Below are 7,192 nucleotides of genomic sequence, written 5' to 3'. Positions count from 1 at the left end.
CTTATTTTTGAATTTCAATTCTTAATTTCGAATTTAATGAGAATTTATTTATTAGAATAATAAAGAAAATACATTTTCAAGAATGAGCTTTATTATTATTAAGATATTCGATCTCCATTGTGGGTTTTACACCGCGTTTGTTTTAGTGAGTAATCCTCCCTAATGGAGGAACGTTCATTAGCAATTTTGCACCGTTTAATCTCGAATGATAAGTAGTTTGTAAGTGTTTTATATGGTAAAGATCACCCTAATGGTGGCGACCATATTTGACTTGCAAATTGCGAAACAATGGTAGAAGCTCATGAGATAGAATAGCCTTGACTCTCGCCTAAACGGGACAACGCTGGATTCCAATCTTGATCGAATAAAAGGTTGCTAGAATGTTTAACATTTTAGATGAGCTGACAACTCTATTCAATGGATGGTAACTTTGACCCTCGCCTAAACGGGACACTGATATCAGTTTGTTGAAAAACCTTGGAAATTATTTAGGCTTGAATTTTTTAAGTATTTTCTCATATCATTCCTACTTTCTATGTGCTTATAATTTCTGAATTGATTTTGTGGTAAACCATTATTAATTTCTATTTGTTGATTTCTATTATTTTGTAGTATTCTGTTTTATCAAAATGAATCCCATGCTATCACTGTTGACTGAAAATAAGCTGAATGGATCTAACTTTAATAAGTGGAATGAGAAAATTTGGTTCACTTATTGGAAGCTCAACATATAGATCCATGGTCCCCATTCTAGTTGAGAATATTCTGCTTGTAAGACTCATTAATTGATTCGTGATTGATCAATTATAATTCTAAAGTTAGAGTATGTCTAATTTTATGAATTTTCACTAAGCAGGGGTGAAATTGTAAAGAAAAGAGTTTCTAAGTTTATTTATTTATTAATGGACTTTATATGTCTAATTAATAATTAAATTAAATGACAATATTATTTAATAATCTATTTTAGTTATTAAATAATTAGTTTTGGGATTTAAAACGTTAGAATTGGAAAATTGGCGTTTTTGAGAAAATAGAGATAAAATTTGATAAAACTGCAAAATCAAGTGGGGCCCAATACAACACCATGGCCGGCCACTTAATGTGGGATTTCAAATTAATATTTTCATTATTTGAATGCCAAATAATTCCTAACCTAAACGTAGTAGTTGCCTATAAATAGAAAGTGATGGCTCAGTCACAACACATGCTTTCACATGCTTTCATTAGTAATCTGACACAAATTTCTCTCTTCAGAAAAACTGAGCCTTCCTCACTTTCTATACCTGGCCGAAACCCTCTCTCTTCTTTTGCCTTCATCAATTTCGACCCTAGTGAAAGAGTAAGTGCCCACACACAGGAAGCAGTAACTCAATCATAGATTGGAAGACTGTGAAGGATCAAACTTGAAGAAGAAGGACATTCGGGCTCAGATCTTAATTATACTCTGCTACAGAAAGGATACAAGGGTTAGAGATCTGAGTGGAAGGAGACATTAATTCCGCTGCATCAATGAAAGGTTTTCTTAACTTTATATGTGTTTAATTTATCGTTTTAGAAAATTCATATTTAGGGTGTTTAAACAACATACTTGTGAGTAGATCTAAGATCGTGGTAAAATAAATATCCAACAGAATTTCCTAGTGAGAGAGTAGTGCCCACACACATCAAACAGTACCTCAAGCATAGATTGAAAGACTGTGAAGGATCACCTCCAACTGAAGGACATTCGGGCTCAGATCTTGATTATACTCTGCAACAGACAGGAATCAAGGGTTAGAGATTTGAGTGGAATCAAGGATCACCTCCAATGTAAGGTTTTCTTAACTTTATATGTGTTTTCCTTTTATCGTTTTAGAAGTTCATATTGTTGGAAATTATTTTACCAGGATCTTAGATCTACTCACAAGTATGTTGATTAACACCCTAAATATGAACTTTCTAAAACGATGAAATAAACACGTATAAAGTTTAGGAAACCTTACATTGGGTGCAGCGGAATACTATGACTCCTTCCGTTCAGATATCTAGCCCTTGATTCCTTTCTGTAGCAGAGCATTATCAATATCTGAACCTGGATCTCTTTCTCTGAATCTTTGATGCTGAAACTCCTTCTTGCTGAAAGTCTTTCTTCACGATCTTCCTCACTGTGGTTGAGGTATTACTTGCTGTGTGTGGGCACTACTCTTACACTAAGAATTTTGAAATTCCAGAGGGAAGAAAGAGAGAGGGAGTGGTCGGCCAGATAGGGAGAGAGAAGGCTCAAGTTTTTCTGAATCAGAAGTGTAATTTTCCTGAAGCCTTCACTATCTTTTTATAGCATTCCACTAGGGGTAGGTGTGAATTATTTGGCATTAAAATAATGAAAATATCAGTTTAAATTGCCTACAAAAGTGGCCGGCCATGTATAGTGGATTTGGGCCTCACTTTTTTGCAATTTTGCAGTTTTATCTTTTTTGCATCTGATTTTCTCAAAAATGCCAATTTTCTAATTCAACCATTTAAATGCCAATTCTAACTATTTAATAACTATAAATAATTATTAAATAATATTGTCATTTATCATATTTATTAATTGAACATACAAAGTATCATAATTAACAAATATGCCCCTAAAACTCTTTCTTTACAATTTCGCCCTTCCTTAGTCAAAAATTCACAAATAAACATAGTCTAAATTGAGAATTATAATTGATTAATCAAAACCAATTACATGAGTCTTACAAGCAATATTATCTCAACTAGTGCGGGGACCATGGGTCTATATAACCGAGCTTCCAATAAGTAGATCAAGAATTTAGCACTAAAATTCACTAACTTATTAATTCTTCGTTGAATCCACGCATAGAACTTAGAATTGCACTCTCAGTATATAGAATGCTCTATATGTTCCACCATATAGACACATCATTAGTTATCCATTGTTATAATCCTAATTTGATCAATGATCCTCTATATGAATGATCTACACTGTAAAGGGATTAGATTAACGTAACACCCTACTATGTATTTTATCCTTAAAACACTTGACCCCGTATAAATGATATTTCAGCTTATGTGAAATGAGTACTCCACCATTTATGTTCGTTTGGTCAAGCTCGAAGGAGATCATCCTTTGCTTACTATTCGCCAGATAGAAGCTATAGATTCCATGTTTATGCTAGCGCTCCCACTCAATTGAACTACCCTGTTCCCAAAATGTACGTATCACCCTAACTTAAAAGTAGGCTTAACTAACAAATCAAAGAACACGAATAGCCTTTCAAGATTGAGCCTAATCATAACAGGATTAAGATCATTTGATCTAGGATCAACTAGGCGATACTGACTTGAATAGATATTACGGTAACTTTAATAAGTCTAAGTCAAAGTTCAATATCGGTCCCTTCCGATGCATACTCCATGCATCCAACCTGAGCTTTACTTTAACCAATGCTCTGGAAAGAACATAGCACTTCTCCAAATGCAAGTAAACTTTGTTGTAGATTATCATATCAGTAAAACTCTATGTCTGATAAATCTAGGAAACTTTATTCACATCGTCATGTTTACTTTCCAATGTGTTGACAACACAATAAACAGGATCAAGTATGTGAAAAGGGTTTCAGATGAATACATACATTATATACATATAATCATGAAATAAATCATGTGAACCATGCAACATTAAATTTTACTTCTGATATATATTAATAAGTAAATCTGATTATATTGAAATGAGTTTTATTTAGGGCATAAAACCCAACAAACTCCCACTTACACTAATATAAAACAAAAAGTGCGTTTCAAATAATCTCAACACCTCGATATACAAATCAAGTGTAGGAGTAGTAAACTCCTCGTAACAGGATCTGAAAGGTTGAATTAACCACAACCTTTTCTCCACCATTACTCTTCCTTTATTCGCAAAATCATTAATAATGTGAAATTCCTCTATATATGTCTACTCTCTTGGGATACTGGATTCTATACATACCTTTGGCAACTACTTTTGGTTAATCAGGAAATTAACACTAGTAGTTTAGGCAATTTGGAATGGTGCCAAAAATGTATAGAACTTTCCTTAGACTAAATAAGTACCTTTCCTACAACTTTAACATTCAGTCCCTTCCTGGTAGACCTAGAGACTTCATATAGGTTTTTACACTTCTCCAAAATCACTATTCCACCCCCAGAGTAACCACCATCTTATCAGAAAGATTTTCTAGCACAAAGGCAAATTTCAAAATCTGATTTGGTGTAGTCTAAGAGTTTTAAACACACCCTTATTGACTAACATATAGTTTCTCTTCTTAATCTTAAGATTTACTTGATTGTCTTCCAATGTTCTTCTCCTAAATTAATCTGATACCTACTCATTACTCCCACTCAACAGCAGGTGTCTGGTCTAAGGCATACTAAAGCATATTTGAGACCTCTCACTGTTGATATAAGAAATTCTTTCATGGCTTTATCTTTTCTGGAATAGTTGAGACTTTTCCTTAGATAAATAAAATCTATGCCTAAGAAGTTTTGAAGCTTCTATAGATTGCCATTAGAAAGAAAATGCTTCAGCATCTTACTAAAGTAAGTTGCTTGCATTAGAGTATGTAATTACCAGGTATACCACAAGCCATAAGTTTAGATAAACTCAAACCTATAATACTAGGAACAGGAAGTTTTGTTAAGTCCATTGAATGGACTTATAAACAAAAATTTCCTTTTATGTCCTTGTATTAGAAAACTTTAGGTTATTCCATGTGAATGGATTAAACCATAGTTCTATTGGCTTTCTTCTTAGTTTCTTATCTTGACAATCCATTACTTGTTTAAACTCACAATAGATTTTAATCAATAGTGTCTCCCAAGTCATAAGAAGTGAAGTTCCTAGAAACTCTCCCACTACGACCAGGTACCGTGAATTATGTCTAAGAAAACTAAATGGTATTAACCTCTTCGGTTGTGACAAGACTACAGAGGTAGTGGAATCATCATGTGTCAAATAAGATGATAGAACACTTTTGGAATCAAGAATAAAATATCTCCTTTATTTGCTACTTTATTTTTAGACTTAGTCATTATATTAGAAAAGTAGTATTTATTTAAACAAACACTTTCTTATCTATTGACTATGGTATGGTCCACCCCTAATCACTTAGAATAGCTAACAAACCATGGTTAACAGTTCTAGCTTTTCTTAAGATTTTGATTAGGTCATCCATGAATCTAGTAATGATTTACATTAAGTGTACAACCATTACATCATTCTGAAATTGTATTACCATAGAAGGAATTAGGCAACGACTAGTAACTAATCATCAATATGAAACTCGAAATTTCTGGGGAGGTAAGTTTGGATATAATTGAAAAATCAATTTAATGATCTTTGAACTACATATCTACTAACTATTTCTCCACCCCTATCAGTTCGCAAGATCTCTAACTACTTACCTTAATGGTTTTAACCATTGCTAGAAATTAATGAAATTTTTCAAACATTTCAAATTTTTTGCTAAAAGGTATAATCTAGAGTTATCGTTTTAAGAATACAATGAAAAACTCATATCCACCCCTGAATGTACATCCATCTGCGAATGAGATGAACTACTTTCAGTGGATATAGGCATATTAACTCTTTGCAGAGATTGATCTTGTCAAATCCACTATGAACAAGATACAAATGCCATGGATTAAAAAAATTGGTAGTGTCTTTTGATGACTTAGGTTTAGTTACATCAAAGAATTCTTAGAATAGTGCACGTGGATCCTGGTCACAGAATACCTAACTCATATTCCATACAGTTTGAATCCATTAATAGAAGATGGATATTAAACCCTTGTGAAGGTGTAACTGTATTGCATTCTGGAATTAGAAATATAAGAAAATTTCTATTTGGAATCTAAAATTAAAGTCAAAGACTTAAATTTATACCAAATATAATGAGTAATTCTATCTTGGACCACCACTACTAATTTAGCTCTAAGTCAGATTTACCAATAAAGTAAGAGATTTCTAAGATTGAGGATTTATATCAATTGGGAATAGAATTTTGGGATTATAATCATATGCGTCATTTAATTTCTTAAGAGAAAATATAGAATGACATGAAATGATTTATAGACCATTCATCCAATGATATGTTATTGAGCTTTTCGAAATGAATAAGCTAAGAGGAATTAGGATAATTTCGTTTATAAATAAGAATCCAAGGATGCTTCGATTAGCGAATGTCAAAGTAATCTTATTTATACAATCTTCTTGTTTCATATCGTAAAAATACTAGTCTAAGGTGTCATCAATTGATGAACAACTAGATGTCGCATATACAATATTTATCTTTCGAGATCTAACACTATTATGTATGTCTAATGGTGAAAATCCACTAGGGATTTATCTCATTAGATAAACAAACCAAGTTAGACCAACAATGAAGATTCGAAATTAAACTACAACTTAATAACAGAAAATAACATGGTTCAATATAAATTCATACACAATTTAGAAATTATAAACATATAGCAAGTAGGAATGACAAGTGAAAATACTAAAACATACAATCCTAAATAATTTCCAAGGTTTTCAACAAACTGATATCAGTGTCCCGTTTAGGCGAGAGTCAAAGCTACCATCCATTGAATAGAGTTGTCAGCTCATCTAAAATGTTAAACATTCTAGCAACCTTTTATTCGATCAAGATTGGAATTCAGCGTTGTCCCGTTTAGGCGAGAGTCAAGGCAATTCTATCTTATGAGCTTCCACCATTGTTTCGCAATTTGCAAGTCAAATATGGTCGCCACCATTAGGGTGATCCATACCATATAAAACACTTACAAACTACTTATCTTTCGAGATTAAACGGTACGAAATTGCTAATGAATGTTCCTCCATTAGGGAGGATTACTCACTAAAACAAACGCGATGTAAAACCAACAATGGAGATCGAATATCTTAATAATAAAGCTCATTATTTAAAGAGAGTTGTATTTTCTTTGATTCTCTTTATTTAATCTTTTTATTTTAAATATATATTTATTTAATTAAAATTTCCAATTTAGAATGAAAAATTCTAAATATAAATTTTAATTTAATATTTATAAATTTTACTTAGATGGACATGAAAATACCTTGAATTATTTCCATCTTAGTAATAATTTCCAATAAATATTTAGAAAAATATTCAATTTAAGTTGTTACAAAATTAATTTAAATTAATTT

This window comes from Cannabis sativa, chromosome X, assembly GCF_029168945.1.
Source record: "Cannabis sativa cultivar Pink pepper isolate KNU-18-1 chromosome X, ASM2916894v1, whole genome shotgun sequence".
Taxonomy (NCBI): Eukaryota; Viridiplantae; Streptophyta; class Magnoliopsida; order Rosales; family Cannabaceae; genus Cannabis; species Cannabis sativa.
This window is presented reverse-complemented; position numbering follows the sequence as displayed.